This window comes from Papio anubis, chromosome 9 (assembly GCF_008728515.1).
Source record: "Papio anubis isolate 15944 chromosome 9, Panubis1.0, whole genome shotgun sequence".
Lineage (NCBI taxonomy): Eukaryota > Metazoa > Chordata > Mammalia > Primates > Cercopithecidae > Papio > Papio anubis.
Genome location: NC_044984.1, coordinates 97,543,600 through 97,557,226, shown reverse-complemented (window position 1 = coordinate 97,557,226; position 13,627 = coordinate 97,543,600). Strand labels below are relative to the sequence as shown.

Sequence of the window (13,627 nt, the reverse complement as noted above, 5' to 3'; positions counted from 1 at the left end):
CCTAGGATACAACTGGAGGGGGCCATGAACATAGGGACAAAAGGGACAATGAAAAGGAGAGTGTGAACTTGAGTATTGAAGGGGAAATTAAATGGATGGCAAATTGTGTTTGTTGCAGAAAACACGTGACTTGTTAAATAAAGGTGCAGGGCGGGTGGAAGTTGGGGGACTGTTGAGACAGACTCCTTCTCAAATGGCTTGATCCAAGTAAAACCAGTGATTCTGCAAGTAGTCTATGGATTCAGGCAGCTCTGAGGTGATTTTAAGGGTACTGGGCCCCAAATCCATTAGTGACAAGACTGGAAGCTTTCTGAAGGCAGGAGAAATATCCAACTTACCATTGTAGCCTCAGCATCCAATACATAAAACATCTGGTATATATGGCAGGCACTCAGTGAATTTTTTATGAAGAACTAAATTAATCTGTGCATCACTAACATTAGCCCAGGAACTGCCTCTGTAGACATGCACCATTGGAGTGGAAGTAAAAGTCGTGTGACTGTGGGGAAGAGGCAAAGGGGAAGAAGAGGTGAGGGGAGAAAAGTTTGTCTATAATGCAATTCTATCAGTCTAATTTTTGTCTTTATGTATGTTTTAAAAAAATCAGTGTAAGTAGCTTTACTTCTCTATCTTCTTGCAAGGAGACAAATAAATCCATCCTCTCTTTTCTCTACCAGGAAGGTTTAAAAGTTCTGTCGAGAGTTCCACATGATAGTCAAAGAGGATCTATGTTTTGTGATAGATTATTGATGAAAGATTATTTTTTCTCTTGATAGATAAAACTGTATCTTCTACCACCTTTCACTCATGTCTCTTTATTTTATTTACCGTAATTGTTGTAAAAAATTAGCTTTAGGATGTCTAGACTATCAATCCATTTTTTTTCAAGTCCTGCTCTTTTGCCCAGGCTGGAGTGCAGTGGCATGATCTCGGCTCACTGCAACCTCCACCTCCCAGGTTTAAGTGATTCTCCTGCCTCAGCCTCCCAAGTAGCTGGGATTACAGGCACCTGCCACCACGCCTGGCTAATTTTTTGTATTTTTAGTACAGACGGGGTTTCACCATATTGGCTGGGCTGGTCTCGAACTCCTGACCTCATGATCAGCCTGCCTCAGCCTCCCAAAGCACTGGGATTTCAGGTGTGAGCCACCACACCCAGCCATCAATTCATTTTTATATTTTTACAAAGCAGAAGATGAAATTGAATATCTAGTACATTTTCATGGTGCTCCAAGCTCTATCTAAGTACTTAGGAGGGATATTAACTTAGGAAGATAAGGTTAAAAACAAAAACAAAAACATCCACAGCCTAAGGATTCCTTAGGAATCCTTAGAAATGGAAGCGAATGTGTTCCCAGTCTCTATAGAGCTGAGTGGTCAGCACAGAAGCGATCTTCGTGGTATATTTCAGTGAATCGACATTGTTGTGAGAAACAGACCCATGGCCAATGTGATGTGGTCCTAAAAGAACGGATTTGGGAATGAAACCTGACATAAATCCATGTGGACTTGGAAAAATTAAATAAAGTCTCTGAGCCTCAGTTATCCCATCTGCAAGAAAATAACAAAACTAATCTCATCAGATATTGGGAATATCAGAGATAATCCATGCAATGCTTGTGACACATAATAAACTTTCAAAAAATGGTAGTTGCTATTTTTATGATTGGCATCCTTACCACCAGAATGAAAACACTTTTTTATTGTTTCTTAATATCCTCTTTTGGAACATAATAGAGTGAAAATTAAAACAAAAAATCATAATCAAGCAAATATTTCTTTGTGACAGAGTAATGAATCAAGAAACTTTCAGAGTATAACAGAATTGCATGAAATTACTATTGCCAAATTTCCTTACCATTTAACATATGTGGTCATGTTTATGCAAATTACTTACAGAAAAGGACTTGAAGAAAATACTTCAAAAATTTTCACTTTTTATTGGAGTGTAATAGTTCTCAGAGACCTCAGAAATAATACCACACATCTACACCGTCTGATCTACAAACCTGCCAGAAACAAGTAGTGGGGGAAATGATCTTCTATTCAGTAAATAGCGCTGGGAAAACTGGCTAGTCATATGCAGACAACTGAAACTGGACCTGTTCCTTACACCTTATACAAAAATTAACTCAAGATAGATTAAAGACTTAAATGCAAAACCAAAAACCATAAAAACTCTAGAAGAAAACCTAGGCAATACCATTCAGTACATAGGCATGGGCCAAGACTTCATGACTAAAACATCAAAGGCAATTTCAATAAAAGCCAAAATGGACAAATGGGACCTAATTAAAGAGCTTCTGAACAGCAAAATAAACTATCATCAAAGTGAACAGGTAACCTACAGAATGGGAGAAAAATTTTGCAACCTACCCATCTGACAAAGGTCTAATATCCAGAATTTACAAGGAACTTAAACATATTTAAAAGAAAAAAAACCAAACAACTCCATAAAAAAAGTAGACAAAGGATATGAACAGACACTTCTCAAATGAAGACATTTATGTGGCCAGCAAACATGAAAAAAAGCTCAACATTACTGATCTTCAGAGAAATGCAAATCAAAACCGCAATGAGATACCATCTCACGCCAGTCAGAATGGTGATTATTAAAAATTCAGGAAATAATAGATGCAGGTGAGGCTGTGGAGAAACAGGAATGCTTTTACACCGTTGGTAGGAATGTAAATTAGCTTAACCACTGTGGAAGACAGTGTGGTGATTCCTCAAGGATCTAGAACCAGAAGTACCATTTGACCCAGTAATCCCATTACTGGGTATATCCCCAAAGGAATATAAATCATTCTACTATAAAGGCACATGCACACATATGTTGACTGCAGCACTATTTACAATAGCAAAGACATGGAACCAACCTAAATGCCCATCAATGATAGACTGGATAAAGAAAATGTGGTCTATATACACCATGGAATACTATGCAGCCATGAAAAGGAATGAAATCATGTCCTTTGCAGGGACATGGATGAAGCTGGAAGCCATCATCCTCAGCAAACTAACACAGAAACAGAGAACCAAATACTGCATAGTCTCACTTATAAGTGGGAGCTGAACAATGAGAACACACGGACACAGAGTGAGGAACAACACACACCAGGGCCTGTTGGGGGGTCGAGGGTGAGGGTAAGGAACTTAGAGGACAGGTCAATAGGTGCAGCAAACCACCATGGCACATGTTTACCCATGTAATAAACCTGCATGTTCTACACATGTATCCCGGTTTTTTTTAGAAGAAAAAAAATCACTTTTTATTGGAGTGTAATATTTATTCACATAATTGCACATTAAAACACACACGTTGGCGAATTTTTAAAATCAGAACCCACTCATGCAATCAGCACCCACACTGAGAACAAAGTCCATTATAGCACTCCTGAAGCACTGCCCCCACCTTTATGCCCCTTTTCAGTCACTATCAACACCAAACGCAACCACCATCTTGACTTATAACACCATAGATTAGTTTGGTCTGTTTTCACCTTTAAATAAATAAGAATCACACATTAGGTATGCTTCTGTGGCTGGGTGGAACAACTTACATTTTTAAATGTCAAGAGAAACTGTGCAGCCTGGTCACTAGAACATTCAAACTGATTCAAAAAGGATTATCTTTCAGATGTGACCTACCCAGAAGGCAGAAGGCACTAGTCTGTGAATAAATACAGAATATAAATTATAATTATAACACTACTTAATAAACTTATTGCTATCGATAATTATTCATGATTAATATAAAATAATATTAAGAGGTGTTCATAATAATAAGATAATAAAATTTTCATAATTACTTAGAAAATATTTTACACTAAATATTTTAACTGAGTGAGGGGATATGCAGATATTTAGATACTATAGATACTCCCAAACGGTTTGCAAGATGGTTGCACCAATTTACCATCCTGATATTAGTGTATTAGAGTTTCAGTTGCTCCACATCCTTGTAGGTACTGGTCCTTCTGTCTTTTTTATTTTAGTTTTCCTAGTGGGTACATGCTAATTTTAACATGGATATCCCTGATTATAAATGAATTTGGTCACCTTTTCATAAATTTGTTAGCCATGGAAGATCTTCTTTTATAAAGTATTTGTTCATGTTTTCAGTTTCTTTTTCTATTGGGAATGCCTAGTTTTTAATTGATTTGTGGAAGTTCTTTATAAGTTTAGAATATAAGTTATTTCTTGAATATATGCATTGAAATATCTTCTCCCACTCTGTAGGTTGCCTTTTAACTGTTGTATTTATGTCTTTTGAGGAACACACCATTTTAATTACAATATAGTTTGATTAACAATGTTTATCTTTTAGAGATGTGCCTTGTGTGTCATGTTTTAAAAAATATTTGCTACACCCAAGTGAGAAAGATGTTCTGCTGTATTTTTTTTCTCCAAATGCTTTGTAGTTTTTCCTTCGTAATTGAATCTGTAGTAAATCTGGAATTTAATTTGGCACACAATGTAAAGTAAGAGTTAGGACACATTTGCTTTTCTTTAACGCTATTTAATAGACACAGAACCATTTATTGAAAAGATCATTCTCTCTCTACCTAGCTGATGTGTGACGATACCTTTTTTTGCTCTTTTTGGACTTTTTTGCATTCCCATATGAGTTTTAGAACTAGTTAATTTTATCAGAAAAAGTAAAAACTACTGGAGTTTATATTGGGTAAGCATTAAGTACATAGGTTAGTTTGTGGGGGATTTGATAGATTTACAATATTGAGCCAATTCATGAACATGGTATGACTTTCTATTTGTTTAGATCCCCTTTAATTTATTTAAATATTTTATAGCTTTTAGTATAAAAGTCTTACACATTTTTCATACTTCTCACATGTCTGTTCTTTCATGTAATCATAAATAATATTTTAAAATTTTATTTTCTACTTCGTGTTGCTTACTAGCCACAAAAGCAATTACTATATTGCATTATAAGAAAATAAAATTATTGTCATATATTGACATTGGACTCAGCAACATTGCTAAAATTGTTGTCAGTTCTTAAAGTCTGTAGATTTTTTTGGATCGTCTAGTATTCTAGAATCACGTAGTCTGTAAACAATGACAATTTTATTCATTTTTTTCTATATTTGTGCTTTTTATTTATTTATTTTGTTTATTTGTTTTGTTGCATTTGCTAGGATGGCCAGTACAGTAATGAGTGGAAATAGTGAAAATGCATTCCTGATCTCAGGAAAGTCTGCAATATTTGCCACTGAGCATGATGCTCTCTATAGATTTTTAGGTACTTGTTTACCTTAGCTCTCTATTGCTGCATAACAAATTACCATAAATTCAGCAACTCAAAACAATTCAAAGTCATTATCTCACTTTTGTATGTCATACATCTGGACAGGTTTCAACTGGATACTCTGCTCAGGGTCTCACAAGGCTAAAATTAAGGTGTCAGCCTGGGGCTAGGTACTTATCTGGAGCTCTTGATTCTCTTCCGAGGTCATTCATTAGCAGAATTCAGTTCCTTTCAGTTGTAGGATTGAGGTCCCTGTTGTTGTTGTTTTCCTGGCTATTGGCTGGCGTTTTCTCTAAACTTTCAGCGGCCACTCTCAATTCCTGGCCATTTGGCTTCTTCCATTTTTGAAGCCAGCAAAGGAGAATTCTCCCCTGCATCAAATTTCTTGGACTTCAGGGAGGTCCCATTCCCTGTAATGACTCATCTGGTTAAGTCAGGCCTACCTGGGTAATCTGCCTTTCAATTAAGACATCAAGTGATTAGTAACTTAATCCTGGGACTGAGTGTGAGATTTTGCCCACACTCAACAAGAGAGAGTTGTACAGAGCTTGCATACAATTGTGTGGGAATCTTGGAGATCATAGAATTCTGCTTAACAGAATATTCTTTATTAACTAATATGTCTATAACTAGGTTACCCAAAAGTTGTTACCATGGTTGAGTGTCAAATCTGATCAGATATTTTTTTGCATCTATCAAAATGTTCATTTATTTTTCTTTTTTCGTGTGATTTACATTGATTTTTTTTCAAAGCTCATTTGGTTCTTAAAGATAACTAGATCCAGATTGCTATGTTGATTTGAACCACATGAAACTGCTGACATTTTACCATACTTGAACTACAAATGGCAGTTTATATATTTGAACTTAATTTTAAAATAATTTTATACCTATTTGTATAAAATATAATGATCTGTAATTTTTCTTTCTTGAAATGTGCTTGTTGAGTTTTATAATTGAAGTTATTCAGGCCTCCTAAGGTGTTGGAAAGTATTCTGTCTTTTTTTTTTTAATACTCTGAAAGAGTTTATGCAGAATTGATATTATCTCATTCTTAAATGTGTGAATTAATTCATTGGTGAAGCCATCTGGGTGTCTTCCAGTGTTAATCACTTTGAAAGATACACTCCTGGTTGGGGGCAGTGGCTCATGCCTGTAATGCCAGCACTTTGGGAGGCCGAGGCGGGCAGATCACGAGGTCAAGAGTTCTAGACCAGCCTGACCAACATGGTGAAACCCTGTCTCTACTAAAAATACAAAAATTAGCCAGGTGTGGTGGCACACACCTGTAATCCCAGTTACTCAGGAGGCTGGGGCAGGAGAATTGCTTGAATCTGGGAGGTGGAGGTTGCAGTGAGCCGAGATTGCACCACTGCACTCCAGTATGGGTGACAGAGTGAGTCTCCGTCTCAAACAAAAAGATACACTCCCTTCTGATGTTCTAATTGATGCTGAGGAAATCGTCATATACAGGTTAAGGCTATAATCTATGAGAATTTTCTTGAGCAAAATTGTGATGATGAAAAATATATGTATATGAGTCAGTCCAGTAGAGAAGAACTCAGATATATTCAGGGATTGCTCCAACAATGTTTTGACCATTCCAGTATTTTTTATATTAGAAATAGAGGCTCTGATCCATAAGTGAATTTTCTGAGAAGAAACAAAAACTACAGGTCATTTGACTCAATCCTGTATCCTGGCTTCTTCTATTCACAGCAGGAATCTCTTGGACCACCCTTTAGTAGATGTGTGTACTGGAACAAGTGATTCTGCTTCACTCTGCCTCAGTTTCCTCACCTGAAAAAGGAATAATAACATTGTCTATGTCACAGAATTATGAGGATTCATTTAGATTATGGATTAACCTAAATTAGCACAGTGGCTGGCCTATGGTGTGCAGTCAATAAAAGCTCGTTTTAAAAATGCTTTACCTAATCACTTTGTTTTAGAAGCACTTCAGTTTTCTAGAATATGTATTCTTAAGACAAGTATCAAATATGTGTGGATGTCTCTGAGGTTTTATAGCAACTTTGACACTTTCTTGCACTTAGCTATTTCTGCTTTTGCCTATTTAACTGTGAGATTCCTGAAGGAGGGGATGTTACTTTATATTTGTATCTCTAGTGCCAACATAGACCAGGTACTCAATACGCTCTACTAAATTTTCAAATTAAAAAATAAATCAATCCCCAAGTATCAGCAGTGACAGAGATTTATTAACTTATGGCATTATCTTAAATTTTAGGAGCATATTTATACCTGAAATTTTTGATTTAACAATTCATCATGCAAAATATACTTATATAAATTTCCTAGATTTGAGCTAACTGGAAAATTTTAATACAGGTACAAAAATAAGCTATTGTATATGGGAAGGATGTTATACAAACATAATGAACAGTATTTCACTGATACATCTGTGAGATATAACATACCCAGATTTACTAATTTTAACCTTAAAGATGCTTCCTCAATCGAGGAACATAGAGTGAATAAAAAAAAAAAATCTTAATTTCATGACTAGGTGTATTAGTCCTTCCTTGTACTGCTATGAAGAAATACCCAAGACTGGGTCATTTATAAAGGGAATAGGTTTGACTCACAATTCCACTTGGCTGGGGAGGCATCAGGAAACTTACAATATTGGCAGAAGGCAAAGGGGAAGCAAGATTGGACCTTCTCACGTGGTGGCAGGAGGGAGAAGTGTGAGAAGAGGAAATGCCAGACGCTTATAAAACCATCAGATCTCATGAGAACTTACTCACTATCATGAGAACGACGTGGGGGAACTGCCCCCATAATCCAATCACCTCACCACCCACCAAATGTCTCCCTTAACACCTGGAGATTACAATTCAAGATAAGATTTGGTAGGGACACAAACCGTATCACTAGGTTAGTTCTTGTTCATTTACAGAAGGCAGAGGGACATACTTTTTTTTTATATACTGAAAAAAATTCATTGTTTATCAGAAATTCAAATCTAACTGAGTGTCCTGCATTTTTACTTGCTAAACTGGTAACCCTAAATATATTACTTTTAGTGGTAGAACCTCTTGGGGCAACCTTTATCACACAGTGTTCTGTGGATGCACAGTTTAAGAATCACTACATTTTAAGGTCCAAATTTAGAATAAAAATTTTTGTTGTGTTACTTACAGAAAACTAATTCTGAGCAAGGGAATTTTTTTGAAAATCAATGAGAGGAGGATGCAATTTAATCCCAGTCTTTGAAAATGGTTTTGCTTCCGTTGGACCCCAAAACGATTTCTGAAAACAAGTAAATATTTAGGTATCAAGTAGTTGGGTATGTGGACCACATGACCCTCTGCAAAGACAACTTGATTTTCAGAATCAATGAGAATTAAAGATTATGCACCAACTAGTCCAACTCTACAAATTTTCAGTCTTAATATAAATTTGTATCAATAAATGTTATACAAATTCCTTCATGAGTTATAATGGTTGAATAATTTTCTGGATGCATATACATCTCAGGGAGCTTGTTCTAGAGTTTTTCTAGTCTTGATTTTAGCAGGTTCAAGATTGAGCATGATTTTTTAATAACACTTGATTGACCAGAGTATGTAATAGTTTCACTTTCCATATGGATTAAGTAAATTATTCCATAATTAAGTGTTATAAAAGTGTTACATTACAGAGACAATTAAAGAAATATTGGAGAAATATGAAACTAATGCCAATTTATTTATTGGTTGTTCCGAGATAATACATTTTACTCAAACGAGCACTATGATTTACATCTGCTAGCAAATCCATTAGTTAGGATGAACTTGGTTTAACATCTGCTCACTCCATAGTCCAGAGACTCAGGGAACAATAAATAGCAATTTCTTCCAAAGGAAGAAATTGAACTAGACCATCATGATGTAAGTCTAACCATAAAAAAAGATCAGTATAGTATGGGCCAAGCTAGACCATGAGAAATCAAGGTTATAAATTAGTCATTTTAAAATGTAATTAGAACTATGGGGGTGGCTTGAATGAAAGTGAAACATACTTTGGTCTGAGATTGGTAACACTGAAGTCAAATTTAAGGACTTGACTCTATTTGATAGAGTCATAGAGTGAGAAATATAATAGTGATCCATTTTAATTGTAAGAACCTAAAATAATTGGACTTCTAGTAGACCCACACATAAACTTGACCATGGTTCTGTCACACCACCATGAGGATCCAATTCCAGAAATCTGCATTGTTTGCTTTTATTGAATGGAGCGAATTCATTTTTCCATCTAAGTTACTGTCACTCATCAATAATGTATAGAAAAATATATGATTCTATCATCTGTGCTTGTCCTTTTAAAATTCAATGATTCTCTTCTGTATGACTAATAAAAAAGGGAGGGGATGCTACCAACATTTATTTCTCTTACTGTTTTCCATGAGCTTTGTCCTGTGGTTTCTACTTTAAGAAAAGTTAAACCACAAAGTTGGTTAGGCTATCTTGGCTGCTGGTCCATGTGTCTTGGGTAAACAGACTTTCCCTGCAATCTTTTCTCCCATTTTTCTGGGCATTTTGTTCTCTACTGTAACGGCTGAACAGGATTTCCCAAAGCCAAGGTAGAAAAGGGGGCAGGGACCTAAACATGGTGACATGTACTGTACCAACATTCCAAGTGAACACCAGCCTCACACAATTGCGGCTTTACAGAGCAAATTTTGTGTAGTAGTTACTGTCGTACATTACAGAGAGAGAGAGAGAGAGAGAAGAGAAGCAGCGGCAAAGTACAGTGGGTCACATTCAATTCTGAGACACAATAACAACTAGCAAGAAAAAAAGAGAGAGAGAGAGAGAAGTTTCATTAGAACGAATCAAAAAGAAAAAAAAGAAAGAAAAATTTTAAAAAAAATTAACCTCTGCATCACTCCCGAGTTATAGCCATGGATTTCTGTATAGAAAACGCTTCATTCACTGCAAAAGGCCAAACTTTAATTTGACGTAATGCTAGTTCTTGATTTTACAAAGTACCTTTCGTCAATTTAACCTGAAAATTCTTATTAGGCAACTGAATTAGAAAATAATTGCTTAGAAAAATGAAAACTAGAAGCCAAAATAAGGGGAAAAAACTAGGCTGAATTGTTTTTCTCCTTTGAGACTTAATTTTGACCACAGCACAGAGAAATATATTAGTGCTTTTTTTCTACATTTTTATAGGCCTCCTTGTCTGTAAAAACTACTAAAAAGGCTTACTTTAAATAAAAAAAAAATGTGCAATGTTCATCCTGAGTTGCTATAGGTGAATGTGTCTTTTGCATACTTAGGGGCCTCTTAAGTATGCTCCATGGGCCTACATTGCCCTTATAGAGATAAGGATCTGGACCATTTTTCTTGCTGCTTTATCTACTGAGTTCTTGCATGGGCCATGCCTGAATGGCATTTAGGCTGAAGCATTCTTGATGCCTAAGTAGGCTTTCTGTTAATTTGTCAAAATGCAGGAGTTTTCTCATCTTCTTCCTAAGGCCAAATGAAGCTCCCCATTTCACATTACCCAGTGGTTTATGCAAACCACAGTTGGTAGATAATCTTTGGGGAAAAATGTGTTAGCCTCATATAGTGAACAAAGACATACGACATAACATTCTTCTTTGTCTCATAAACATATAAGGATGTTTTCAATTGTTAAAAAGCACAACTTACTGTGAAGCACACACTTCTGATATATTATCTGGGACATTGGTTTTGTCTCTGCATGCTCATTTATGTTATCCTGTGTTTACTTTACTTTTCTTTTCTTTCTTTCCTTCTTTTCTTTTTTTTTGAAACAGGGTCTCACTCTGTTGCTGAGGTTGGAGTTCAGTGGTGTGATCTCGGCTCATTGCAACTTCCACTTCCCAGGTTCAAGGGATCCTCCCACCTCAGCCTCCCAAGTAGCTGGGATTACAGGCATGCATCACCATACCTGGCTCATTTTTGTATTTTTAGTAGAGACAGGGTTTCACTATGTTAGCGAGGCTGGTCTTGAACTCCTGACCTCAAGTGATCCACCCACCTCGGCCTCCTAAAGTGCTGGGATTAGAAGCATGAGCCACCACGCCCAGCCCTATGTTTTCTTAATGTAAAAAACCTTATAAATAATTTTTATTATGTTTTAATTACATAATATGTATTGCAGTATATATTATTGTAGTATGTATCACATAAAGACAAAGGAAACAGAAAACACAAGTAAAAGCATAAAAACCACCCATAATCTTGCCACTCTACATTAGTATTAGCATTTTGGTTTTCTCTCTCTCTTTCTCTCTCCCTCTATATGTGTGTGTGTGTGTGTGTGTGTGTGTGTATTTATATACAAATTCACGCAAACTCTATATACCTGTTTTTAAATCAAAAGGTCACCATACTTTACATATTGTTTGGACTCTGTTTTTTTTTTGTTTCTGTTCAACAACGTATTTTAAATATCTGAAATGTTAAACACAATTCCATAACACCTTTCAATGATTGCAAAATACTTCATCATTTTCTTGTACCATAGTTTATTCATCCAGTCCACTTTTGTTGAATATTTTTGTGGTTTCTAATTTTTCACAATTATATACAATGTTGTAATAAACACTTCCATAACAACGTCTTTGTGTTTACACTATTTTTTCCCTTTAAGGCAAATTTCTAGAGATGAAATTAATAAGTCAGAGGATGTGAACATTTTAAGGCTTTTGATACTTAATGTCAAATTGCTCATGGCATAGGCTGTATCAATTTAATCTTCTGCCAATAATGTATGAGAGTGGTTTGCTAAACCCTCACCACCACTGGTTATCACTCTATTTTTATGTTGGTTAATTTCATAGAAAAAATAATTTTAGTTCATCTTTTTCAAAATGATGAAGGTGAATCCGAACTGTAACATCTCTGTCAATGCCCATGAGTATCTCTACTTTTTCTCAAAAGCTCTTAGATTGACAAAGAGCAACTGAACTGGAACTGGAACTAGAAAAGTTGAAGCTCTAAGAATTACCTTTGTGGAGTAAAAATAGGATTATTTTAAATGTGGCAAAGACAATAGCCATAATTAGAAATAACAGGGTTTAATTCTAATGATTTGGAATGCTTTAAAAAGTACAGTATAAAAGTTTGAGTTTTTTCGGGGGACGGGGACGCTCCAATATTCAATACTAACCCTTATAGCATCCGGATTGCTTTTCTAGATAATCCCTCATTGTGTGTAGTCATGGGAACAGATGATGTCTACTGAAGACAGAACAGCCCTAATATATCCAGGGTAGATCACATGACTAGGACCTTGCCAATCAGATATGCTTTCCTGGGATTTTGAATCTTGAGGGAAGGACACGATGATATAAAGATGGTTGTCAATCATGCATCTCAAGCAGCAATGGTTTAGCCCTCCAGAGTTTCCATGGTTTTTGCTCATTCTAAGCCTAGTCATCCTAAGCAGTATCTATAACCTTCCCCAAAATTCCCTTCTGCTTAAGTTGCCTAAGTCAGTTTCTATTGCCAACAGCCAACTCCAGCTACATACAAATGGATGACGTGATTTTTTAAAGTTATGAATTCTAAGTAATTTCTCCTCCCCCCATCAAGATTATATCACCCATAAAAAGTTTCTTTTTAGCATCATTTACAAGGATGCTATTAAAGCTCAACTCTCAAGTATAATAAATCCATTTTGGAAGAGTTTTCTTATTGCCTTGCAATGATGAAAACTGATACCAGCACCTACTTCTCCTAGCCCATGGCAACATCAGAAAACTGTACTCTCTGCCTCTAGGATATCTCATTTTTCATTAAGGGACTTACCTCATGCATTTAAAATATGGCTTATGGATGGAAAACACCACGGGACTTTCCTCAGTCTTGCTAAGGTGATTGCAAATAGCCACAAAACTCTGGAGAGAGAAAGAGGCTTTGTATTCACAGTCAAGGTTGCCTACAAATGCACTCTTTTACCTTTTTTTCTCCTTATCTCCTCTTTTTCCTCTGACTTCTTTTTTTCTATTAACAGAATGAAGTCAAAGTAACTTACTCTAAAGGATTTCAAATCAAGCTACAAAAGTACTTGTCCAAGACTCTTTAACTAAGAGTCTCCCATAAATAAGCATCTCCCAAGTTTATATTTTCTTTCAGACCTGGAAGATAATAATAATGATGAACATAGAAGTAATGAAGTTATTAAGTAATTATTAAACACTTAATATCTGTGATGCACCATGGTATATGCTGTATTATGTTATTTGATCCTTACCATAAATAACCCTGTGATAATAATAATGATGATTAGTAGCAGTAGTAGTATAGTATTATTATCCCCATTTTGCAAATGGGAAAGCTGAGACTAGAGATATAAAAATCCAGCTCAGTG

At 35.8% G+C, this 13,627-nt stretch overlaps 2 long non-coding RNA genes across 2 annotated transcripts in view; one reads left to right on the top strand and one right to left on the bottom strand.

Annotated features, from left to right (window-relative positions):
- The window catches only part of LOC103876022, a 151,520-nt gene that overhangs the window by 83,137 nt on the left and 54,756 nt on the right, over nucleotides 1-13,627 (top strand). The window lies entirely within an intron of this gene.
- Nucleotides 429-5,869, bottom strand: LOC103876019. The gene is made up of 3 exons (XR_004176179.1): nucleotides 5,716-5,869; nucleotides 3,564-3,673; nucleotides 429-499 (listed from the first exon to the last, which is right to left on the bottom strand). It is a non-coding gene; the product is annotated as an uncharacterized LOC103876019 (long non-coding RNA).